Source organism: Salmo trutta, chromosome 29 (genome assembly GCF_901001165.1).
Source record: "Salmo trutta chromosome 29, fSalTru1.1, whole genome shotgun sequence".
Lineage (NCBI taxonomy): Eukaryota > Metazoa > Chordata > Actinopteri > Salmoniformes > Salmonidae > Salmo > Salmo trutta.
This window is the reverse complement of record NC_042985.1, coordinates 2,588,721-2,615,829: the sequence shown is the minus strand read 5'-3', so window position 1 is coordinate 2,615,829 and position 27,109 is coordinate 2,588,721. Positions and strand designations below refer to the sequence as shown.

Sequence of the window (27,109 nt, the reverse complement as noted above, 5' to 3'; positions counted from 1 at the left end):
AAGCTATCCATTTAGTTCCAGAACACTACAATACAGGCAAGCTATCCATTTAGTTCCAGAACACTACAGTACAGGCAAGCTATCCATTTAGTTCCAGAACACTATAATACAGGCAAGCTATCCATTTATTTCCAGAACACTACAATACAGGTAAGCTATCCATTTAGTTCCAGGACACTACAGTACAGGCAAGCTATCCATTTAGTTCCAGGACACTACAGTACAGGCAAGCTATCCATTTAGTTCCAGAACACTACAGTACAGGCAAGCTATCCATTTAGTTCCAGAACACTACAGTACAGGCAAGCTATCCATTTAGTTCCAGAACACTACAGTACAGGCAAGCTATCCATTTAGTTCCAGAACACTACAATACAGGCAAGCTATCCATTTAGTTCCAGAACACTACAGTACAGGCAAGCTATCCATTTAGTTCCAGAACACTACAGTACAGGCAAGCTATCCATTTAGTTCCAGAACACTACAGTACAGGCAAGCTATCCATTTAGTTCCAAAACACTATAATACAGGCAAGCTATCCATTTAGTTCCAGAACACTACAGTACAGGCAAGCTAAATCAGGCACACGTAACATATTTGGACAAACAAACACATACTGTTTGGATCCAGCGGGTCTGTTTTGTGTTCTGTCCATCCAGCTGACCCCAGAACAGCCCTGAGCTGAGAGGGACTGGACTGGGGCCAGAGAACACTAGGCTGATATATTATAAAGTGCTCTTATAAATAGACATGTTGCGCTCTCTCTCCATCCCACTCTCCTCTCTCTCTCTCCATCCCACTCTCCTCTCTCTCTCTCTCTCTCTCTCTCTCTCTCTCTCTCTCCATCCCACTCTCCTCTCTCTCTCTCTCTCTCTCTCTCTCTCTCTCTCCATCCCACTCTCCTCTCTCTCTCTCCATCCCACTCTCCTCTCTCTCTCTCTCTCTCTCTCTCTCTCTCTCCATCCCACTCTCCTCTCTCTCTCTCTCTCTCTCTCCATCCCACTCTCCTCTCTCTCTCTCTCTCTCTCTCCATCCCACTCTCCTCTCTCTCTCTCTCTCTCTCTCTCCATCCCACTCTCTCTCCATCCCACTCTCTTTCTCTCTGCAGCTATCTCTCACTTTCTCTCTGCGCCTATCCCCCCTTCCTTTCTCTCTTTCTGCATCTCTCCCTCTCTCTCAAATGACAGCAATGAAGTTGTCAAGACAGCTCAAACAGCCTCTGGACTCAGGCTATAGTTTATACACTTTATAATATGACTCAGGCTATAGTTTATACACCCTGTAATATGACTCAGGCTATAGTTTATACATCCTATAATATGACTCAGGCTATAGTTTATACACCCTATAATATGACTCAGGCTATAGTTTATACACCCTATAATATGACTCAGGCTATAGTTTATACACCTTATAATATGTCAAAGTGCACAGTCAGCGTTTCCTCATCAGGTGAATTACATTGTAATGTGTATTTCTTTGCTTTTATTTGACCAGTTGAGTAACTGAGAACACATTCTCTTTCACAATAATGACCTGGAAAAAATCTCTGCACACTTCCAGTCAGATGATTATTTTAAAAGTCACGTGTATCTGACAAGAAGTGTGCAGAGACTTGTTCCTGTTTCTCCAGGTTAACTTTATTTCCTCCAGCACCTTCACTAATGGCTTTTGGGTGTGGTAGATTCCACCTGTTATCTACAATAATGACCTGGACAACATACCTTGAGTGGTTGATCTTCAGTCTAACCAGGTGCTCCCATTACACAGGGGGTTTATAGAAACCCGGGTAGTTCAGACAGAAGGACGGGTAGAGAAGACAGGGGGTTTATAGAAACCCGGGTAGTTCAGGACAGAAGGACGGGTAGAGAAGACAGGGGGTTTATAGATACCCGGGTAGTTCAGACAGAAGGACGGGTAGAGAAGACAGGGGGTTAATAGATACCCGGGTAGTTCAGACAGAAGGACGGGTAGAGAAGACAGGGGGTTTATAGAAACCCGGGTAGTTCAGACAGAAGGACGGGTAGAGAAGACAGGGGGTTTATAGAAACCCGGGTCGTTCAGACAGAAGGACGGTTAGAGAAGACAGGGGGTTTATAGAAACCCGGGTAGTTCAGACAAAGACGGGTAGAGAAGACAGGGGTTTATAGATCCCCGGTGTAGTTCAGACAGAAGGACGGGTAGAGAAGACAGGGGGTTTATAGATACCCGGGTAGTTCAGACAGAAGGACGGGTAGAGAAGACAGGGGGTTTATAGATACCCGGGTAGTTCAGACAGAAGGAGGGTAGAGAAGACAGGGGGTTTATAGATACCCGGGTAGTTCAGACAGAAGGACGGGTAGAGAAGACAGGGGGTTTATAGATACCCGGGTAGTTCAGACAGAAGGACGGGTAGAGAAGACAGGGGGTTTATAGATACCCGGGTAGTTCAGACAGAAGGACGGGTAGAGAAGACAGGGGGTTTATAGAAACCCGGGTAGTTCAGACAGAAGGACGGGTAGAGAAGACAGGGGGTTTATGATACCCGGGTAGTTCAGACAGAAGACGGGTAGAGAAGACAGGGGGTTTATAGATACCCGGGTAGTTCAGACAGAAGACGGGTTAGAGAAGACAGGGGGTTTTATAGATACTCAGGTAGTTCAGACAGAGAGGAACGGGTAGAGAAGGACAGCGGGGTTTATAGAAACCCAGGTAGTTCAGACAGATAGGACGGGTAGAGAAGACAGGGGGTTTATAGAAACCCAGGTAGTTTCAGACAGAAGGACGGGTAGAGAAGACAGGGGGTTTATAGAAACCAGGTAGTTCAGACAGAAGGACGGGGTAGAGAAGACAGGGGGTTTATAGAAACCCAGGTAGTTCAGACAGAAGGACGGGTAGAGAGAAGACAGGGGGTTTATAGAAACCCAGGTAGTTCAGACAGAAGGACGGGTAGAGAAGACAGTGGGTTTATAGAAACCCAGGTAGTTCAGACAGAAGGACAGGTAGAGAAGACAGGGGGTTTATAGAAACATTGAGTACATTGCCCTACCATAAACCCCTCACCACAACTAAGAGATAATATTTCAATGATTACCTCTCTCAACAAATTGCCAGCTAACCAGTAGTCACCGTGTGTGTGTGTGTGTGTGTGTGTGTGTGTGTGTGTGTGTGTGTGTGTGTGGTGTGTGTGTGTGTGTGTGTGTGTGTGTGTGGTGTGTGTGTGTGTGTGTGTGTGTGTGTGTGTGTGTGGTGTGTGTGTGTGTGTGTGTATTGTGACAATCATAGCATTAACAAAACACCAAAAACACAATGTTCTCTCTCTATGTCTTGTGTCTGTGTTCCAGTGTTGTGCTGAAACTCACAGAAGTGTGTTCCAGTTTCATTGGTGGCTTATTGTACATCTGAACATTTAACTTGGTGTTAATCAGGTACAGTAATCAAATGATTACAGCAGGGATAATTAAAAATTGGATGTAATAAATGTATCACTAGTCACTTTAAACAATGCCACTTTATATAATATGTTTACATACCCTACATTACTCATCTCATGTGTACAGTTGAAGTCGGAAGTTTACATACACTTGGGTTGGAGTCATTAAAACTCGTTTTTTAACCACTCCACAAATTTCTTGTTAACAAACTATAGTTTTGGCATGTCGGTTAGGACGTCTACTTTGTGCATAACACAAGTAATTTTTCCAACAGTTGTTTACAGACATATTATTTCACTTATAATTCACTGTACCACAATTCCAGTGGGTCAGAAAAGTTTACATACACTAAGTTGACTGTGCCTTTAAACAGCTTGGAAAACTCCAGAAAATTATGGCATGGCTTTAGAAGCTTCTGATAGGCTAATTGACATCATTTGAGTCAATTAGAGGTGTACCTGTGGATGTATTTCAAGGCCTACCTTCAAACTCAGTGCCTCTTTGCTTGTGACATCATGGGAAAATCAAAAGAAATCAGCCAAGACCTCAGATAATTTTTTTTAGACCTCCACAAATCTGGTTCATTCTTTGGGGAGCAATTTCCAAACGCCTGAAGGTACCACGTTCATCTGTACAAACAATAGTATGCAAGTATAAACACCATGAGACCACGCAGCCATCATACCGCTCAGGAAGGAGACGCGTTCTGTCTCCTAGAGATGAACGTACTTTGGTGCGAAAAGTCCAAATCAATCCCAGAACAACAGCAAAGGACCTTGTGAAGATGCTGGAGGAAACAGGTACAAAAGTATCTCTATCCACAGTAAAACGAGTCCTATAACGATATAACCTGAAAGGCCGCTCAGCAAGGAAGAAGCCACTGCTCCAAAACCACCATAAAAAAGCCAGACTATGGTTTGCAAATGCACATGGGGACAAAGATCGTACTTTTTGGAGAAATGTCCACTGGTCTGATGAAACAAATATAGAACTGTTTGGCCATAATGACCATCGTTATGTTTGGAGGAAAAAGGGGGAGGCTTGCAAGCTGAAGAACACCATCCCCAACCGTGAAGAATGGGTGTGGCAGCATCATGTTGTGGGGGTGCTTTGTTGCAGGAGGGACTAGTGCACTTCGCAAAATAGATGGCATCATGACGCAGGAAAATTATGTGGATATATTGAAGCATTATCTCAAAACATCAGTCAGGAAGTTAAAGCTTGGTCGCAAATGGGTCTTCCAAATGGACAATGACCCCAAGCATACTTCCAAAGTTGTCAAAATGGCTTAAGGACAACAAAGTCAAGGTATTGGAGTGGCCATCACAAAGGCCTGACCTCAATCCTATAGAAAATTTGTGGGCAGAACTGAAAAAGCGTGTGTGAGCAAGGAGGCCTACAAACCTGACTCAGTTACACCAGCTCTGTCAGGAGGAATGGGCCAAAATTCACCCAACTTATTGTGGGAAGCTTGTGGAAGGCTACCCTGAAACGTTTGACCCAAGTTAAACAATTTAAAGGCAATGCTACCAAATACTAACTGAGTGTATGCAAACTTCTGACCCACTGGGAATGTGATGAAAGAATTAAAAGCTGAAATAAATGATTCTCTCTACTATTATACTGACATGTCACATTCTTAAAATCAAGTGGTGATCCTAACTGACCTAAGACAGGGAATTTTTACGAGGATTAATGTCAGGAATTGTGAAAAACTGAGTTTAAATGTATTTGGCTAAGGTGTATGTAAACTTCCGACTTCAACTGTATATACTGTACTCTATACCATCTACTGCATCTTGCCTATGTCGTTCGGCCATCGCTCATCCATATACTTATATGTACATATTCTTATTAATTCCTTTACACTTGTGTGTAAAAGGTAGTTGTTGTGAAATTGTTAGATATTACTGCATGGTTGGAACTAGAAGCACAAGCATTTCGCTACACTCACACTAACATCTGCCAACCATGTGTATGTGGCAAATAAAATTTGATTTTGATCTGAACTCTGCACTGTGAGAAAGCTGCCAATCCAACTCTGCCTAGTCTGGTAGTATCATGAGCGAAGAGAGAGAACATTCTGTATATCAGAGAGTGAGAGTGAGAGTGAGGGAGAGAGAGAGAGAGAAAATACTGAGAGCCAGGGACATGTACTAGTCTGTGGGGACCTAAATGCCAGAACTGGACAAGAACCTGACACCCTCAGCACACAGGGGGACAAACACCTGCCTGAAGGTGACAGCATTTCCTCCCCCCATATGCCCCCCTAGGCACAACTACGACAACATAACCAACAAAACGGGTCCCAACTCTTGCAGCACGCTGGGTATGTACATAGTCAATGGTAGGCTTCGAGGGGACTCCGACGGTAGATACACCTATAGCTCATATCTTGACAGTAGAATTGTAGACTACTTTATCACCGACCTCAACCCAGAGTCTCTCAGAGCATTCACAAACCACAGCGAAATCACAATCTACTTGAACAGAGCAATAATCAACCATGAGCATCGAAGCCAAACAAACGGCATACTATTAAGTAATGCTATAGATGAAAAGGTAGGTAGTATAGAAACCTACCAAAAAACAATTAGCCAAAACAAATCCAATCCCTCTTAGACAACTTCCAGGACAAAACGTTTCCTGCAATAGTGAAGGTTTAAACTTAGCAGTAGGAAGCCTGAACAATACATTTGACCTACCAGCTAACATATCAAATTTAAATTTCGGCAGAAAACCCAGGACAACTAACAACAATGACAAATGCTTTTTGAAGAATGTTAAAACCTAAGAAAGAGAACCAGAAACACAGATAACCAGAAAAACCTTAAGTTACGCCTTCACTATTGTGAAACATCAGAACAATACAGAAATACACTACGAAAAAAGATAGAACAGCATGACAGAAAACAGCTCAATGTGACTAAAGAATCCATAGAATCAAACCCCTTCTGAGAACATTGGAGCACACTAAATAACAACGACATGAAGAGCTACATTTGAAGTCGGTAGTTTAAATACACCTTAGCCAAATACATTTCAATCAGTTTTCACAATTCCTGACATTTAATCCTAGTAAAAAAATCACTGTCTTAGGTCAGTTAGGATCACCACTTTATTTTAAGAATGTGAAATGTCAGAATAATAGTAGAGAGAATGATTTATTTCAGCTTTTAATTCTTTCATCACATTCCCAGTGGTCGAAGTTTACATACACTCAATTAGTATTTGGTCGGATTGCCTTTAAATTGTTTACTTGGGTCAAACGTTTCAGGTAGCCTTCCACAAGCTTCCCACAATAAGTTGGGTGAATTTTGGCCCATTCCTCCTGACAGGGCTGGTGTAACTGAGTCAGGTTTGTAGGCCTCCTTGCTCACACACGCTTTTTTCAGTTCTGCCCACAAATTTTCTATAGGATTGAGGTCAGGGCTTTGTGATGGCCACTCCAATACCTTGCTTTGTTGTCCTTAAGCCATTTTGACACAACTTTGGAAGTATGCTTGAGGTCATTGTCCATTTGGGAGACCCATTTGTGACCAAGCTTTACTTCCTGACTGATGTCTTGAGATGTTGCTTCAATATATCCAGATAATTTTCCTGCCTCATGATGCCATCTATTTTGTGAAGTGCACCAGTCCCTCCTGCAGCAAAACACCCCCACAACATGATGCGTCCACCTCCATGCTTCACGGTTGGGATGGAGTTCTTCAGCTTGCAAGCCTCCCCCTTTTCCTCCAAACATAACGATGGTCATTATGGCCAAACAGTTCTATATTTGTTTCATCAGACCAGTGGACATTTCTCCAAAAAGTACGATCTTTGTCCCCATGTGCAGTTGCAAACCGTAGTCTGGCTTTTTTATGGTGGATTTGGAGCAGTGGCTTTTTCCTTGCTGAGCGGCCATTCAGGTTATGTCGATATAGGACTCGTTTTACTGTGGATAGAGATACTTTTGTACCTGTTTCCTCTAGCATCTTCACAAGGTCCTTTGCTGTTGTTCTGGGATTGATTTGCACTTTTCGCACCAAAGTACGTTCATCTCTAGGTGACAGAACGCATCTCCTTCCTGAGCGGTATGACGGATGCGTGGTCCCATGGTGTTTATACTTGCGTACTATTGTTTGTACAGATGAACGTGGTACTTCAGGTGTTTGGAAATTGCTCCCAAGGATGAACCAGACTTGTGGAGGTCTACAATTTTTTTTTCTGAGGTCTTGGCTAATTTCTTTTCATTTTCCAATGAGGGTCAAGCAAAGAGGCACTGAGTTTGAAGGTAGGCCTTGAAATACATCCACAGCTACACCTCTAATTGACTCAAATGATGTAAATTAGCCTATCAGAAGCTTCTAAAGCCATGACATAATTTTCTGGAGTTTTCCAAGCTGTTTAAAGGCACAGTCAACTTAGTGTATGTAAACTTCTTACCCACTGGAATGTTTAGAGATTATTTCCCTTATAATTCAGTCTGTCTGTAAACAACTGTTGAAAAAATGGTTTGTTAACAAAACATTTGTGGAGTGGTTGAAAAATACATTTTAATGACTCCAACCTAAGTGTATATAAACTTCCGACTTCAACTGTATCTATCCCAAATAGAGATGTATGGATAAACCACTTCTCCAACCTTTTTGGCCATATAACAAAGAACCAAGAGCAAAAAACATATGCATGATAATGTACACAACTACAATCAGCTATTAACGACTACCAGAACCCACTGGATTCTCCAATTACATTGACTGAAATAGAGGACAAAATACAAAACCCTCCAACCCAAAAAGGCCTGTGGTATACTAAACAAAATGATAAAATATCCAGACCACAAATTCAAATGGGCTATACTTAATGTGAAAAGCTTAACTTCAGCTCTGGCATATTCCCTAATATTTGGAACCAAGGCCTGATCCCCTCCAATCCACAAAAGTGGAATATGCATCAGCAGCAATCTCTGATAAATCCTCTGCAGTATCATCAACAGCAGACTCCAACATTTCCTCAGTGAAAATAATGTCCTGAGGAAATTTCAAATTGTCTTCTCACCACAATATTGTGCGACAGACCACGTATACACCCTGCACACCCGTATTGACAAACAAACAAAGCAAAAGCAAAGTCTTCTCATGCTTTGTTGATTTCAAAAAAGCTTTTGACTCAATTTGGCAAGGTCTGCTATACAAATTGATGGAAAGCGGGTGTTGGGGGGAAAGCATAATTATAAAATCAATGTACACAAACAACAAGTATGCAGTTAAAATTGGCAATAAACACACAGATTTCTTTCCTCAGGGCTGTGGGGTAAGACAGGGATGCAGCTTGAGCCCCACCCTCTTCAACACACAGTGCATTCGGAAAGTATTGAGACCTCTGACTTTTTACACATTTTGTTACGTTACAGTCTTATTCTAAAATGGATTAAAATAATTTTAGACCCAATAATGACAAAGCAAAAACAGGTTTTTAGAAAAAAATATGAAATAACTTATTCACATAAGTATTCAGACCCCTTTGCTATGAGACTTGAAATTGAGCTCAGATGCATCCTGTTTCCATTGATCATCCTTGAGATATTTCTACAACTTGATTGGAGTTCACCTGTGGTAATTAAATTGATTTGGACATGATTTGGAAAGGCACACATTTGTCTATATAAGGTCCCACAGTTGACAGTGCATTTCAGAGCAAAACCAAGCCATGAGGTCGAAGGAATTGTCCGTAGTGTGCCGAGACAGGATTGCGTCAAGGCACAGATCTGGGGAAGGATACCAAAACATTTCTGCAGCATTGAAGGTCCCCAAGAACACAGTGGCCTCCATCATTCTTAATTGGAAGGAGGTTGGAACCATCAAGACTCTTCTTAGACCTGGCCGCCTGGCCAAACTGAGCAATCGGGGGAGAAGGGCCTTGGTCAGAGAAGTGACCAAGAACCCGATGTGACAAAAAACAAATTGAGACTCTGCATGCAGAATTCTGCAAAATACCCTCCTCGTATAAGGTAAATCACCAAATAATGCATGCAGAGCATTATTAGGCCGATACCAGCTAATTATCAAAATCCAGAAAAGAGATGTTAAATTCTACAACCAGCTAAAAGGAAGTGATTCCCAAACCTTCCATAACAAAGCCATCACCCTTACAGAGTACACAGTGGCAGAATACCTGACCACTGTGACAGACCCTAAATTAAGGAAAGCTTGACTATGTACACACTCAGTGAGCATAGCCTTGCTATTGAGAAAGGTTGCCATAAGCAGACCTGGCTCTCAAGAGAAGACAGGCTATGTGCACACTGCCCACAAAATGAGGTGCAAACTGAGCTGCACTTCCTAACCTTCTGCCAAATGTATGACCATATTAGAGACACATATTTCCCTCAGATTACACAGATCCACAAAGTATCTGAAAACAAACCCAATTTTAATAAACTCCCACAAAAACAAAAAAAATGCATGAAATGAAAATGAAATGTATGAAATGTATGTATTCACTACTGTAAGTCGCTCTGGATAAGAGCATCTGCTAAATGACTAAAATGTAAATGATATCTACTGTGTGAAATACCACATGGTGCCATCTCAACAGCAAGATGTGTGACCTGTTGCCACAAGAAAAGGTCAACCAGTTAAGAACAAACACCATTGTAAATACAACTCATATTTATGTTTATTTATTTTCCCTTTTGTACTTTAACTATTTGCACATTGTTACAAACAATGTATATAGATATAATATGACATTTGAAATGTCTTAATTCTTTTGGAACTTGTGTATGTGTAATATTTACTGTTCACTTTTTATTGTTTATTTCACTTTTGTTTATCCATTTCACTTGCTTTGGAAATGTAAACATATGTTTTCCATGCCAATAAAGCCCCTTGAATTGAAAAATTGAGAGAGAGAACAACATACTGTATATAACTCAGGGGTCACACACACATCATAGTATGTTCCCACACTCTGAACAAGCTCGGCATGCTCCTCTCTACATGTTCTGTTCTTCCTACAGCACGTACTTTACATATCTGTTAGAAGATGAATTGTCACCAGGGTATAAACTACACTAGAGCCATAATGTAATCACACAAAGAAAAGCAGTTATATCAAAATGTTCGATTCTTTCATGGAACGTCCTGTCTTGATGGAATGCTATGCAGTCCCCTGTGTCTGCGTGGAAAACACATTACTGAGCCAGAAAATATACTTTGATTAGTTCTGTATTCTGACTAGCTGTCATTCATGTTGAATGATGGTCTTCTAAACTGGAGCTGTGTTCCCCAAGCCGTTCCTTAGGGCAGGGTTTCCCAAAATCCATCCAGGCAAGCTGATCCTAGATCTATGGTAGAGCAGGCAAGCTGATCCTAGATCTATGGTAGAGCAGGCAAGCTGATCCTAGATCTGTGGTAGAGCAGGCAAGCTGATCCTATATCTATGGTAGAGCAGGCAAGCTGATCCTAGATCTATGGTAGAGCAGGCAAGCTGATCCTAGATCTATGGTAGAGCAGGCAAGCTGATCCTAGATATGTGGTAGAGCAGGCAAGCTGATCCTAGATCTATGGTAGAGCAGGCAAGCTGATCCTAGATCTGTGGTAGAGCAGGCAAGCCAATCCTAGATATGTGGTAGAGCAGGCAAGCTGATCCTAGATCTATGGTAGAGCAGGCAAGCTGATCCTAAATCTGTGGTAGAGCAGGCAAGCTGATCCTAGATCTATGGTAGAGCAGGCACGGTGATCCTAGATATGTGGTAGAGCAGGCAAGCTGATCCTAGATATATGGTAGAGCAGGCAAGCTGATCCTAGATCTATGGTAGAGCAGGCAAGCTGATCCTAGATCTATGGTAGAGCAGGCAAGCTGATCCTAGATCTATGGTAGAGCAGGCAAGCCGATCCTAGATATGTGGTAGAGCAGGCAAGCTGATCCTAGATCTATGGTAGAGCAGGCACGCTGATCCTATATCTGTGGTAGATTAATGATTTATTACTGTGGACATGTCTGCAGGCTCTGGCATGATACAGTCATGGAAAACTAACTACTATTGAACATAAATTAGAGATCAGAACAGATAGGTGGCAAATCACTTCAATCTGTTCCTTTCCTCATGTTCCATGCTCGCACCAAACCAGAGCAGTAGGCCTATATACCAATCATATGGCTTATTCACAACTGTAGTCCCTACAACTGTGCTACCTTGGCAGAACGAGCGGCATTTCCGAGGACAAACTGTGTAGGTGTGTTCCATGGCAGCATTCAGACCAGTCATTAAAGCCTCCTCCTACGTGAGATAGGCTAGATGACAGAAATTATCGTCCGTTTATTTTGTCCCAGTCTGTCACTGTGTGGATACCATGCAGAACAGAACAGACTATCACCGCCTGGTACGGCAACTGCACCGTCCGCAACTGCCAGGCTCTCCAGAGGGTGGTGCGGTCTGCCCGACGTGTTACCGGGGGCAAACTACCCATCCTCCAGGACACCTACAGCACCTGATGTCACAGGAAGGCCAAAAAGATAATCAAGGACAACAACCACCCAAGCCACTGCCTGTTCACCCCGCTACCATCCAGAAGGAGAGGTCAGTACAGGTGCATCAAAGCTGGGACCGAGAGACTGAAAAACAGCTTCAAGGCCATCAGACTGTTAAACAGCCATCACTAACACAGAGAGGCTGCTGCCTATAGGCATAGACTAGAAATCACTGGCCACTTTAAGGAATGGATCACTAGTCACTTTAATAATGTTTACATATCTGGCATTACTCATCTCATATGTATATACTGTATTCTACACTATTCTACGTTATCTTAGTCACTTTAATAATGTTTACATATCTGGCATTACTCATCTCATATGTATATACTGTATTCTATACTATTCTACGTTATCTTTGTCCGTTCCGCTCTGACATCGCTCGTCCATATGTATATAGTCTTAATTCATTCCTACTTAGATGTGTGTGTATTGGGTATATGTTGTGTAATTTGTTAGATATTACTTGTTAGATATTACTGCACTATCGGAGATAGAAGAACAAGCATTTCGCTACACCCGCAAAAAAATCTGCTAATCACGTGTACGTGACCAATAACATTTGATTATTGGTTGATTTAATTTGATATCAAAAGCCTGGGCCCTTTCCTGGGTTCTAGTCTGGGCCCTAGCCTGGGTTCTAGTCTGTGTTCTAGCCTGGGTTCTAGTCTGTGTTCTAGCCTGGGTTCTAGCGTGAGTTCTAGCCTGGGTTCTAGTCTGTGTTCTAGCCTTTGTGCCAGACTGATCCTCCATCTAAAAAACATTACGTTGCCGTCTTGGCTTGTTTGGCGAAACAGGGAAAAAGGGAATGTCTCTGTAGCAGAACCAGACCAGCACCATGGGTAATCAATAGCCTGAGGGTTAGAGAGAGAGACAGGAAGCACACATTGTATCTGTAGCCTCTACTTAGGAGCTGAGTGAGGCTAACAGCTTTGTTCTCTACACATTAACATATTCTACTCTGCCTGGTGTGGATAACTGGCCATGGTCTGTGTCCCAAATGTCTCCCTGTGCCATAAATAGTGCCCTTTGGGCCTGTGTAGTGCAGTACAAAGACAATAGGTTGCCATTTGGGACCATGAAACTGCATTGGATTTATGTAACAGAGCAGAGCTGGCTGTGCTGGAGGCTTGTGGGTAATTGCGACGTCCCTGGCTGCCGTGCCAGAGAGAACACTGTGTGGGTGATTGTTGTCACGACGACTTGCCTGCTGTTGCAGGATATAAAATAGCCATGGTGCAGATATTGTTAGCCTGTTTCTCTCTGCCTCTCCTTTTGAAAGATGCTTTGCTGTACTTTCATCAGTTATGTCAGCAATGTTGCCAAAGCAGGTAGTAGGAAGACAGACGATTAGATTCAACAGCAATCAATTAATAGTTGATTTATCTAATTGATCAGAAAACCCATCAAATACAAGAAAATAAGAAAATAACAACGTTGGTTTGAGTTAGAGATTAGATTTCTATGATGTCATATACAGTATAGAACCTGGACAAACCAACAGTGGCCTTGGAGGCCTTAGATTACTATGATGTCATATATAGAACCTGGACAAATCAACAGAGGCCTTAGATTACTATGATGTCATATATAGAACCTGGACAAACCAATAGAGGCCTTGGAGGCCTTAGATTACTATGATGTCATATATAGAACCTGGACAAACCAACAGGGGCCTTAGATTACTATGATGTCATATATAGAACCTGGACAAATCAACAGAGGCCTTGGAGGCATTAGATTACTATGATGTCATATATAGAACCTGGACAAATCAACAGAGGCCTTGGAGGCATTAGATTACTATGATGTCATATATAGAACCTGGACAAACCAACAGGGGCCTTAGATTACTATGATGTCATATATAGAACCTGGACAAACCAACAGAGGCCTTGGAGGCATTAGATTACTATGATTTCATATATAGAACCTGGACAAATCAACAGAGGCCTTGGAGGCATTAGATACTATGATTTCATATATAGAACCTGGACAAATCAACAGAGGCCTTGGAGGCATTAGATTACTATGATGTCATATATAGAACCTGGACAAATCAACAGAGGCCTTGGAGGCATTAGATTACTATGATGTCATATATAGAACCTGGACAAATCAACAGAGGCCTTGGAGGCATTAGATTACTATGATGTCATAAAGGTCAGTCGTGTATCCGAGGGAAGTCTTCTCTACAAGCCATGAAGCTACATGGATGATTCCAATGGGAGGTGAGTTCACTTCAGGTCAGAACTGACTGCTTTAATAAACTGTTTTTAAACTAAATAGCTTTGACTATCCAGACAGACAAGGTGTTAGCCTATTCAACTTCTCATCAAAATGCCTGGGAATAAGAAGTGTGTTTTTGTTAGTATTTCCAGTACACAGCAGTTTGAAGATGTACAGCATGATCATGATAAAACATGACAGACACAAGAGACCGTGCTTGATGTCAGTGTTGATGGGTTGCTAAGATATTGTCTTCTAGCTGAGTTTCTCTCTCAAACACACACAAACACACACACACACACACACACACACACACACACACACACACACACACACACACACACACACACACACACACACACACACACACACGAGTATCTGTCTGAATTGAGAGTAGTTCAGAACACTGTCTCAGACTCCCAGCAGTGGGAGAAAGAGGCACAGAGCAGAGAGGCACAGTTAAGACAGAGTTGAGATGAGTCCCAGGTCCTTGTCTGTCTGTCTGTCTGAGGGTCTGTCTGTCTGTCTGTCTGTCTGTCTGTCTGTCTGTCTGTCTGTCTGTCTGTCTGTCTGAGGGTGAGTCTGAGATTGAGACCCAAATGGAACCCTATTCCTTATTTAGTGCGCTAATTATGATCAGAGGCCCTGGTCAAAAGTAGTGCACTAAATAGGGAATAGGGTGCTATTTGGGACTCAGACTAAGAGAATGAAGAAACCATTGTCCAAGACCATCCATGTTTGCCTCAGCCTGTCTGGTTCTGCTGTCTCTGGCATGACGACATCTTAAGGAGCACAACCAGACAGGCATGTATCTACTTCATCTCCCAAAAGTGAAAGTGAAAAGAGACAAAAGATTTAAAGGAGCACCACAAGCCCTGAACTTCATCACCCAGGTTTTTCAGCACACAGCCTTGACACCTGCCTGCTACAGCACTGACCTTTCACCTCTTCTCTCTGTCTCTTCTCATTGGTCACCAGTGCAGCCAATCCCAGCGGTGTTCAGGGTCAGGTGATGCCCATGGAGGAGTGGGGGTGTAGCTCAGGATGGGGGGTGAGGGTGAAGGGGGAGCAGGGGAAGAGAGAGGACAGGCGGCTGGTGGGGGTGTGTGGTCTGGCTAACAGTGGTAACTCCTGCTACATGAACGCTGTGCTGCAGTGTCTCTTCTCCACTGTGCCGTTGGTGGAACACCTCCTCAGCTCACACAAACGCTCCCAGTTGGCCAAGTAAGACCCTGTCTGTCTGTCTGTCTGTCTGTCTGTATTAGATTTGTATAGTACTTTTTAACCAGGTACTCCAAGCACTTTACATTAGATGGGGGGGGAAACTTACATCCTCCAATGCCTCTCCTCCTTCCTCTCCTCCCCCCTCCTCCTCCTCCTCCCCCAGGCGTAACAGTCCTGTAGCGGGGGTGTTTGTGCAACTCCTACAGGAGGTGTGGCAGGGTCAGGGGGGGTACCACCTCCCCAGGGGAGGTGAGGGCCTTGGTCTCCTCCCTGCACCCCCAGTTCAACAACCAATCACAGCAGGACGCCCAGGAGCTACTCCTCCTCCTGCTCAACGCCCTGCATGACGACCTGAAGAATGTACACACACACACACACACACACACACACACACACACACACACACACACACACACACACACACACACACACACACACACACACACACACACACACACACCACACACACACAATCCTGCCACCACACAGCTCCATCCACACGACTCCATCCACACGGCTCCTTCCACACAGCTCCATCCAAACGGTCAAAGGCTCTGCCTCATTGTCTTTCTTGATTCCCTGCTCCTCAAAACCCATTGGATAGGGGATAAGTGTCAGGGGATAAGTGTCTAGGGGATGAGTGTCTAGGGGATGTGTCTAGGGGATAGGGGATAAGTGTCCAGGGGATGAGTGTCTAGGGGATGAGTGTCTAGGGGAGGAGTGTCTAGGGGTATGAGTGTCTAGGGGATGAGTGTCTAGGGGATAAGTGTCTAGGGGATAAGTGTCTAGGGGATGAGTGTCTAGGGGATGAGTGTCTAGGGGATAGGTGTCTAGGGGATAAGTGTCTAGGGGATGAGTGTCTAGGGGATGAGTGTCTAGGGGATAAGTGTCTAGGGGATAAGTGTCTAGGGGATGAGTGTCTAGGGGATAGGGGATAGGTGTCTAGGGGATAAGTGTCTAGGGGATGGTGGATAAGTGTCTAGGGGATAGGGGAGAAGAGTCTAGGAGATAGGGGATAAGTGCCTAGGGGATGAGGGCTAGGGGCTGATTTGGTATTCAGACAGTGTGTTTCTCCTTTGTGTGTGTGTCTCTGTTTGTGTGTACATGTGTCTGTGTGTACATACATTACCAGTCAAAAGTTTGAACATACCTACTCATTCCAGGGTTTTTCTTTATTTTTACTATTTTCTACATTGTAGAATAATAGTGAAGACATCAAGACTATGAAATAACACATGGAATCATGTAGTAACCCAAAAAGTTTTTATATTTTATATTTGAGATTCTTCAAAGTAGCCACCCTTTGCCTTGATGACTGCATTCTCTCAACCAGCTTCATGAGGAATGCTTTTCCAACAGTCTTGAAGGAGTTCTCACATATGTTGAGCACTTGTTGACTGCTTTTCCTTCACTCTGTGGTCCAACTCATCCCAAACCATCTCAATTGGGTTGAGTTCGGGGGATTGTGGAGGCCAGGAGATCTGATGCAGCACTCCATCACTCTCCTTCTTGGTCAAATAGCCCTTACACAGCCTGGAGGTCCTGTTGAAAAACAAATGATCCCACTAAGTGCAAACCAGATGAGATAGCGTATCCCTGCAGAATGCTGTGGTAGCCATGCAGGTTAAGTGTGCCTTGCATAAATCACAGACAGCATCACCAGCAAAGCACCCCCACACCATCACACCTCCTCTTCCTTGCTTCACGGTGGGAACTACACATGCAGAGATCATCTGTTTACCTGCTCTGCGTTTTGTTGGTCAATTTCTTCAACAAATGATCAGGTCTATATAATTATCAAACATACATTAGTAATGGAAAGGAAACACAGACTCTTTGTTTGAGTGTTAAAATACTCAGAGTACAGTATAACAGTATATGATAGTTCTCCCCAAGTTCTGCAAAACGTCTAAGACATCCTGCAACTCATATAGCCTCTCCCAGTCCTCCTTACGTGAGTTTCCCTGGCAACGTCATTTAATAAATCTAACCTCCCCCTGACAGCAGGAACCATCTTATCAGCAAGTAAAAACTCAGAAGTGGGTTTGACCAAACTTGACCTTTCATCACAAGTATAGAGTCATGACAAGGTGAACGAGTCCAAGCATCTTCTGACAGGTGGCTGGTTTCATCAGGTCTGTGGCAGCCTTGTGTTCTCAGAAAACCAGATAACCACGGTGGGATCCAGACTGGAGGAGTCTGAATGTAGACACCTTCTGATAGTTTCTGAAGGTCACAACACTCAAAAACAGGTTTTAACACACACACAGAGGTCTCCTGAAGAGGTCCTCTGCAGCAGAGGTAACTCTGGGTCTTCCTTTCCTGTGGCAGTCCTCATGAGTGCCAGTTAAATCATAGCGTTTGATGGTTTTTGAGATTGCACTTGAAGAAACTTTCAAAGTTCTTGAAATGTTGACTGATCTTCATGTCTTAAATTAATGATGGACTGTCGTTTCTCTTTGCTTATTTGAGCTGTTCTTGCCATAATATGGACTTGGTCTTTTACCAAATAGGGCTATCTTCTGTATACCAACCCTACCTTGTCACAACACAACCGATTGGCTCAAATGCATTAAGGAGGAAAGAAATTCCACAAATGAACTTTTAACAAGACACACCTGTTAATTGAAATGCATTCCAGGTGACTACCTCATGAAGCTGGTTGAGAGAATGCCAAGAGTGTGCAAATCTGTTATCAAGGCAAAGGGTGGCTACTTTGAAGAATCTCAAATATAAAATATATTTTGATTTGTTTAATACTTATTTTGGTTACTACATGATTCCATATGTTCCATAGTTTTGATGTCTTCACTATTATTCTACAATGTGTGTGTGCATGTATGATTCTCTTGCTACAGAAGGGGAGAGGCGTCAGACACGTTCTTCCCAGCGGTTGTGTCTGGGCAGGAAGTCGCTCAGTTCGGCGCCAGCAGCGGGGGATTCTACGGTGGTGACACGTCTCTTCGAGGGACAACTCAGCTACCAGATGCTGTGTCTGCGCTGCGATGGACACTCTCACAGCAACCAGGTCTTCACCATCCTGTCTCTGCCTATACCACTTGACTCATACAAGTGCTCCCTACAGGTACAACTAACCACAATCAGACTGACCACATACAGACATACCGACTAAACACATACCGACTAAACACCATACCGACTAAACACATTCAGACTAAACACGTACAGACTAAACACGTACAGACTAAACACGTACAGACTAAACACGTACAGACTAAACACATTCAGACTAAACACATTCAGACTAAACACATACAGACTAAACACATACAGACTTCCCTGTAGCTCAGTTGGTAGAGCATGGTGTTTGCAAACACATGGTGTTTGCAATGCCAGGGTTGTGGGTTCGATTCCCACGGGGGGCCAGTACGGGGGGAAAAAAAATGTATGAAATGTAAATGAAATGTAAGTCGCTCTGGACAAGAGCGTCTGCTAAATGACTAAAATGTAAATGTAAACACGTACAGACTAAACACGTACAGACTAAACACGTACAGACTAAACATGTACAAACTAAACACGTACAGACTAAACACATTCAGACTAAACACGTACAGACTAAACACATTCAGACTAAACACGTACAGGACTAAACACGTTCAGACTAAACACGTACAGACTAAACACGTACCGACTAAACAAATACAAACATACAAACTAATCACATACAGGCTAAACCCATACAGACTAAACACATACAAACATAGACTAATCACGTACAGACTAATCATACATAGACTAAACACATACAGACTAAACACATACAGACTAAACACATACAGACTAATCACATACAGACTAATCACGTCTCTCTCTCCTATAGGACTGCCTGTCACTGTTCTTCCAGCAGAGTACGTTGACGTGTGGAGATCAGAAGTTGTGTCCAGAGTGTGGAGTGAAGAGAGACACAGCTGTCCTCACCAGCATGGCCAAACCACCTGAGATCCTGGTGCTGCACCTCAAACGGTGGGTAGCTGCCAACCCATCTATCCCCACGCTGGTCACTAGATGGCCGTGCTATGTAAAGGACGGCACGGTGCCTGCTTAGTGGGAAAGAGCAATACCTCTTCAGTTGTTCAACTGAATGCATTCAACTGAAATGTGTCTTCCACATTTAACCCAACCCCTCTGAATCAGGGAGGCTGCCATAATCGACATCCAAGTCTTCGGCACCTGGGGAACTGCCTTGCTCAGGAGCAGAATTACAGATTTTTACCTTGTCAGCTCGGGGATTGATCCAGCAACCTTTCGGTTACTGGCCCAACACTCTAACCACTAGGCTACCTGCCGCCCCTATAGTGTCGCTTCCTCCTTATTCGGCTCATGCCGAGGCTCCAACCAAAGCCTTTTGCCTTGCTATCAGCACACGTGACTGCCCTTCTGGAGCGTCTTACCATTCTGCGCCATGTGAAAAGCTAGCTTATCGCTGGCGCAAGTGGGGACACTTCAGTCTGAGGAGTAGGTTTCACACATCCCCATGTTTTAACCATATTAACATGCAACCCCTAACTAGAGGTCCATGTAACCCTAAACTAGAGGTCCCTGTAACTCTTAACTAGAGGTCCCTGTAACCCCGAACTGGAGGATCCTGTAACCCCTAACTAGAGGTCCCTGTAACCCTAACTAGAGGTCCCCGTAACCCTAACTAGAGGTCCCCGTAACCCCTAACTAGAGGTCCCCGTAACCCCTAACTAGAGGTCCCCGTAACCCCTAACTAGAGGTCCCCGTAACCCCTAACTAGAGGTCCCCGTAACCCCTAACTAGAGGTCCATGTAACCCCTAACTAGAGGTCCATGTAACCCCTAACTTGAGGTCCCCGTAACCCCTAACTAGAGGTCCCCGTAACCCCTAACTAGAGGTCCCCGTAACCCCTAACTAGAGGCCCGTAACCCCTAATAGAGGTCCATGTAACCCCTAACTTGATGGTCCCTGTAACCCCTAACTGAGGTCCCTGTAACCCCTAACTTGAGGTCCATGTAACCCCTAACTAGAGGTCCCTGTAAACCCTACTAGAGGTCCCTGTAACCCTAACTAGAGGTCCCTGTAACCCCTAACTAGAGGGTCCCTGTAACCCCTAACTAGAGGTCCCTGTAACCCCTAACTAGAGGTCCCCGTAACCCCTAACTTGAGGTCCATGTAACCCCTAACTTGAGGTCCCTGTAACCCCTAACTTGAGGTCCCTGTAACCCCTAACTTGAGGTCCATGTAACCCCTAACTAGAGGTCCCTGTAAACCCTAACTAGAGGTCCCTGTAACCCTAACTAGAGGTCCCTGTCACCCCTAACTAGAGGTCCCTGTAACCCCTAACTAGAGGTCCCTGTAACCCTAACTAGAGGTCCATGTAACCCCTAACTAGAGGTCCATGTAACCCCTAACTAGAGGTCAATGGCAGTAATAATGTAACACCTCATTAGAAATCAGCTTTATCTCTGCTGCTGTCATGCATCTCAATGAGACAAACCTGTAGAAATAACAGAACCTGTGTGATCATTACAGTTTTGGTTGCCATGGGAGTGAGAAGAGGAAGTTGAGGACCAAGTGTTGTTCTCATTGGACAGTTTAGACCTAACCCCCTTCATGTCCAGCCCCTCAGCCAATCACACCAGCTACTCTCTCTACGCAGTGGTGGTGAGTTTCTGTTCACACACACACACACACACAACACACACACACACACACACACACACACACACACACACACACACACACACACACACACACACACACACACACCCACACACACACACACACACACCACACACACACACACACACACACACACCACACACCACTGAGGGGAGGACAGCTCATTATAATGGCTGGAACGGAGCAATGGAATGGCATCAAACTCATGGAATGTGAATTTGATACCATTCCACCAATTCCGCTCCAGCCATTACCACAAGCCTGTCCTCCCCAATTAAGGAGCCACCAGCCTCCTGTGATACGCCCACCCACACAGAAAGACACGCATGCACCTACACCCAAACATGTGAACACTCCTGCACACACATACACCTGATGCTCCTGTCTGGAAAAACACAGTCAACCATGAACACATGAATCCACCGGTGTGTCTTCACCCCCCTCCAGAACCACACAGGAGACCTAGACATGGGTCACTACACGGCCCTGTGCCACAGTACCATGTCTAGCAGCTGGCACCACTTTGACGACACGGCCGTGAGCGAGGTGATGGACTTCTTGGTGCAGTCTCCTAACGCCTACATCCTGCTGTACAGCCGTCAGCCCTTCCACAGGCCCACCATACCCCAGATCTGACCCACCACAGACCCACCATGCCCCAGATCTGACCCAACACAGACCCACCATACCCCAGATCTGACCCAACACAGACCCACCATACCCCAGATATGACCCAACACAGGCCCACCATACCCCAGATCTGACCCAACATACCCCAGATCTGACCCAACACAGACCTGGATCTGACCCACCACAGGCCCAACATACCCCGGATCTGACCCAACACAGGCCAAAACATACCCAGTCCCAGGATCCAACTAGGACCCGTGCTGTCCTAGCCACTACTCATTCCCCAACTTACCACGGCTCTAGGCCCAGCATATCTTCCAACTTGGACCCACCACAGGCCCAACTTACCACGGCTCTAGGCCCAGCATATCTTCCAACTTGGACCCACCACCGGCCCAACTTACCACGGCTTTAGTCCCAGCATATCTTCCAACTTGGACCCACCACAGGCCCAACTTACCACGGCTCTAGGCCCAGCATATCTTCCAACTTGGACCCACCACAGGCCCAACTTACCACGGCTCTAGGCCCAGCATATCTTCCAACTTGGACCCACCACAGGCCCAACTTACCACGGCTCTAGGCCCAGCATATCCTCTAACTGGGACACACCACAGGCTCAACTTACCCATCACGCCCTATATCTGACACACCACAGGCCAAAACCATACCGTGGCTCTGATCAAGACCCAGACTGGTAGAGCCCAGGGCAAGCCCACAAAGTGCCAAACCAGCCCCTAGTCTAGCCCATACCCTGTTCATGTTTGCAGATCTGAGGGAATTGGATAGGTGATGGCTCCATTTTGCTGTCCAACGCCTTAGTGAAGCTTCCTCCCACCCAATTAGGTGGGATTGGGGTGAAAGGCTTGGGGCTGGGTCCAGAACTTGACTACAGATCAACCTACAGAAGGAGCTGGGTGAACTATTAGAAACCCTCTGGAGTGTGCGGGCCATAGAGAGAAAATGGGTTCTGGGTGTTTTTTGGTATTCTTCAATAAAACATGAATGAACGCAAGGCAACATGAATGAAATGTGAATGAAAGCAGGTTCCCATGGATACCCAGACACAAAATGGAACTGTTCAGACGATGTAATGTTACAGAACATCCCTGATAGAAATGTATCAAGTAGAACAGAAGTGATTGTCTTTCAGACAGGATAGGGATCGTGCCAGATCTATTCACTCTATTTCTACATGCAACAGTCAAAGAGAGATTCCCGTCCCTGAATACACCCCAGGTAAACTACTACTAGGAAGATACTACTGTGATCCACTGTAGCTCATTGATAAGAGCATGATGCTTGACCCATACTTAAAAATGTGTATGCACGCGTGACTGTTAGTCCCTTAGGATAAACGTGCTGCTTAATGGGCAAACGTATATTACTGGGACCCAGACGGCACCAATTTAACAGATCTAGTGCCATCTAGTGGCAGAGAGGTTATAATGACATGCAACACAGGTTGTCTTGCTTTATTGGAACATTTAATAAATAGCTACATTAATATGATTGAGGTTAATACAAGTGGTTATTAGAAACTTCATAGCAATGAAGTAAAATGAGAAAATCAATCAACATACAACACAAGAAAATAAGAAATACATTAGAATGATTTCATGGCAGGAAATGCTTTTCAGAGAGACATTTTAAGTGATCTCTATTTTTGTCACTTTTAAGACGTCTATTAATCTCCCCCTAGAGGGCTACTGGGCCAGTATTCATTAAGTGTCTCAGAGTGCTGATCAGTTTTGCCTTTTGGATAATAATAAATAAGATTATATGAAGAGGGGTGACCTGATCCAGGATCAGCACTCCTACTACAAGACATGCCCTGAAGTGTGATTTGTGCTTCCTCCAGACAATCTGTGAGGACGTTGATGTTGCTCTTAACCGCTGCCCTAGGTTCAGATCTATCTACATTTCCTTTATGGTAACAGTTAGGATTTGGGATAAAGTTACCTGATCCTAGATCTGTGGTAAGAAGAAACTTCTACCTACCTTGAGTGATCTATCTTTAGAATGCATGCCAAATGGCACCTTAGGGTTCCAATAGACACCCAAAGGGCTCCGTTCAAAAGTAGTGCACTATGTAGGGAATAGGGTGCCAAGGCCCTGGTCAAAAGTTGTGCACTACATAGGGAATAGGGTGCCATTTGGGATTCAACCTTAGAAATCATTTGGCTCCAATTTTCACGGTGATGTTGTAACAATCTTGGGACTGTTATGTAACCTCCCTTCTCTACCTCCCCCAGCCAGCCCCCCCTCTACATATTGATTGTTGTGCTTAAAACTAGACCCTCAGACAGCCCAACAGACAGACAACCCAATAAAGAGAGAACAGTCTAACCCCCAGACAGACCAAAAGAGAGAGAAGTCTCTAACCCCCAGACAACCCAAAACAGAGAGAACAGTCTCTAATCCCCAGACAGCCCAACAGAGAGAACAGTCTCTAACCCCCAGACAGCCCAACAGAGAGAACAGTCTCTAACCCCCAGACAGCCCAACAGAGAGAACAGTCTCTAACCCCCAGACAGCCCAACAGAGAGAACAGTCTCTAATCCCCAGACAGCCCAACAGAGAGAACAGTCTCTAACCCCCAAACAGCCCAACAGAGAGAACAGTCTCTAACCCCCAGACAGCCCAACACAGAGAGAAGTCTCTACCCCCAGACAGCCCAATAGAGAGAACAGTCTCTAACCCCCAGACAGCCCAATACAGAGATAACAGTCTCTAACCCCCAGACAGCCCAATACAGAGAGAAGTCTCTAACCCCCAGACAGCCCAACACAGAGAGAACAGTCTCTACCCCCAGACAGCCCAATAGAGAGAACAGTCTCTAACCCCCAGACAGCCCAGAGAGAACAGTCTCTAACCCCCAGACAGCCCAACAGAGAGAACAGTCTCTAACCCCCAGACAACCCAATAGAGAGAACAGTCTCTAACCCCCAGACAGCCCAACAAAGTGAGAAAAACAGTCTAACTCAGCTCAAAACATGTTTTAAAAATGTCATAATATACGTACATAAACTCAGCAAAAAAAAGAAACTGCATTTTTCAGGACCCTGTCTTTTAAAGATAATTCGTAAAAATCCAAATAACTTCACAGATCTTCATTGTAAAGGGTTTAAACACTGTTTCCCATGCTTGTTCAATGAACCATAAACAATTCATGAACATGCACCTGTGGAACGGTCGTTAAGACACTAACAGCTAAAAGACGGTAGGCAATTAAGGTCATAGTTATGAAAACTTAGGACACTAAAGAGGCCTTTCAACTGACTCTGAACACCAAAAGAATGATGCCCAGGGTCCCTGCTCATCTGCGTGAACGTGCCTTAGGCAAGCTGCAAGGAGGCATGAGGACTGCAGATGTGGCCAGGGCAATAAATTGCAATGTCTGTACTGTGAGATGCCTAAGACAGCGCAACAGGGAGACAGGACGGACAGCTGATTGTCCTCGCAGTGGCAGACCACGTGTAACAACACCTGCACAAGATCGGTATATCCGAACATCACACCTGCGGGACAGGTACAGGATGGCAACAACAACTGCCCGAGTTACACCAGGAACACACAATCCCTCCATCAGTGCTGACTGTCCGCAATAGGCTGAGAGAGGCTGGACTGAGGGATTGTAGGCCTGTTGTATGGCAGGTCCTCACCAGACATCACCGGCAACAACGTCGCCTATGGGCACAAACCCACCGTTGCTGGACCAGACAGGAGGGCAAAAAGTGCTCTTCACACGACGAGTCGCGGTTTTGTCTCACCAGGGGTGATGGTCGGATTCGCGTTTATCATCGAAGGAATGAGCGTTACACCGAGGCCTGTACTCTGGAGCGGGATCGATTTGGAGGTGGAGGGTCCGTCATGGTCTGGGGCGTTGTGTCACAGCATCATCGGACTGAGCTTGTCGTTATTGCAGGCAATCTCAACGCTGTGCGTTACAGGAAGACATCCTCCTCCCTCATGTGGTACCCTTCCTGCAGGCTCATCCTGACATGACCCTCCAGCATGACAATGCCACCAGCCATACTGCTCGTTCTGTGCGTGACTTCCTGCAAGACAGGAATGTCAGTGTTCTGCCATGGCCAGCGAAGAGCCCGGATCTCAATCCCATTGAGCACGTCTGGGACCCGTTGGATCGGAGGATGAGGGCTAGGGCCATTCCCCCCAGAAATGTCCAGGAACTTGCAGGTGCCTTGGTGGAAGAGTGGGGTAACATCTCACAGCAAGAACTGGCAAATCTGGTGCAGTCCATGATGAGATGCACTGCAGTACTTAATGCAGCTGGTGGCCACACCAGCTACTGACTGTTACTTTTGATTTTGACCCCCCATTTTTCAGGAACACATTATTCAATTTCTGTTAGTCACGTGTCTGTAGAACTTGTTCAGGTTATGTCTCAGTTGTTGAATCTTGTTATGTTCATACAAATATTTACACGTTTAAGTTTGCTGAAAATAAACGCAGTTGACAGTGAGAGGACGTTTCTTTTTTTTTGTTGCTGAGTTTACATCCCCACTTGAAAATTAGTGCTTATTCCAGGACAAAGTTGAAAAACGGACAACAGAAGATCAACATATCACAAATAATCAGCTACCGTTGTCAAAACAACCAGATTGTATTTTTTTCATTTTTACCTTTATTTAACTGATACGGCTTAACCTATACATGTATAGATTATAGATCTCCTTAACATTGGTATTGAAGGTAAAGTCATGTATAGATTATAGATCTCCTTAACATTGGTATTGAAGGTAAAGTCATGTATTGATTATAGATCTCCTTAACATTGGTATTGAAGGTAAAGTCATGTATTGATTATAGATCTCCTTAACATTGGTATTGAAGGTAAAGTCATGTATTGATTATAGATCTCCTTAACATTGGTATTGAAGGTAAATCCTGTATTTTAGATGAAAACACATGTTTTAATAGCAAGAGAGTACAGTAGACTAGTGTACACTGAAGAGGTTATTTTCCAGGGTAGTAAAATTACACTGATAGATTACATTATTGATTAGGCCTAATGACTTATGTCTCAGTATCAGATTACATTATTGATTAGGCCTAATGACTTATGTCTCAGTATCAGATTACATTATTGATTAGGCCTAATGACTTATGTCTCAGTATCAGGCTCAACCATTTTCAATCGGTCACAAAAGGCTACGTGTGCACCCCATTCCCTTAATAGTGCACTACCCTATGGGCCCTGGTCAAAAGTAGTGCACTATTTAGGGAATATGGTCCTGGTCAAAAATAGTGCACTATTTAGGGAATAGGTCCGGGTCAAAAGTAGTGCACTATTTAGAGAATAGAGTGCCATTGCTACAAATCAAAAGTCAGTTGGTAGATTTGAATGAATGTGTGTTTATACCAACACACAAGTGCATTTTGCTGTTGGTTTTCATAGA

The 27,109-nt window shown here is 44.3% G+C and overlaps 2 pseudogenes; both read left to right on the top strand.

Annotated features, from left to right (window-relative positions):
• The first annotated feature begins 14,147 nt into the window (after positions 1-14,147).
• LOC115167435 (putative ubiquitin carboxyl-terminal hydrolase 50) lies at positions 14,148-21,692 on the top strand (annotated as a pseudogene).
• A 5,124-nt stretch (positions 21,693-26,816) lies between these two features.
• Positions 26,817-27,109, top strand: part of LOC115167434 (mitogen-activated protein kinase 6-like) — a 28,253-nt pseudogene continuing 27,960 nt past the window's right edge.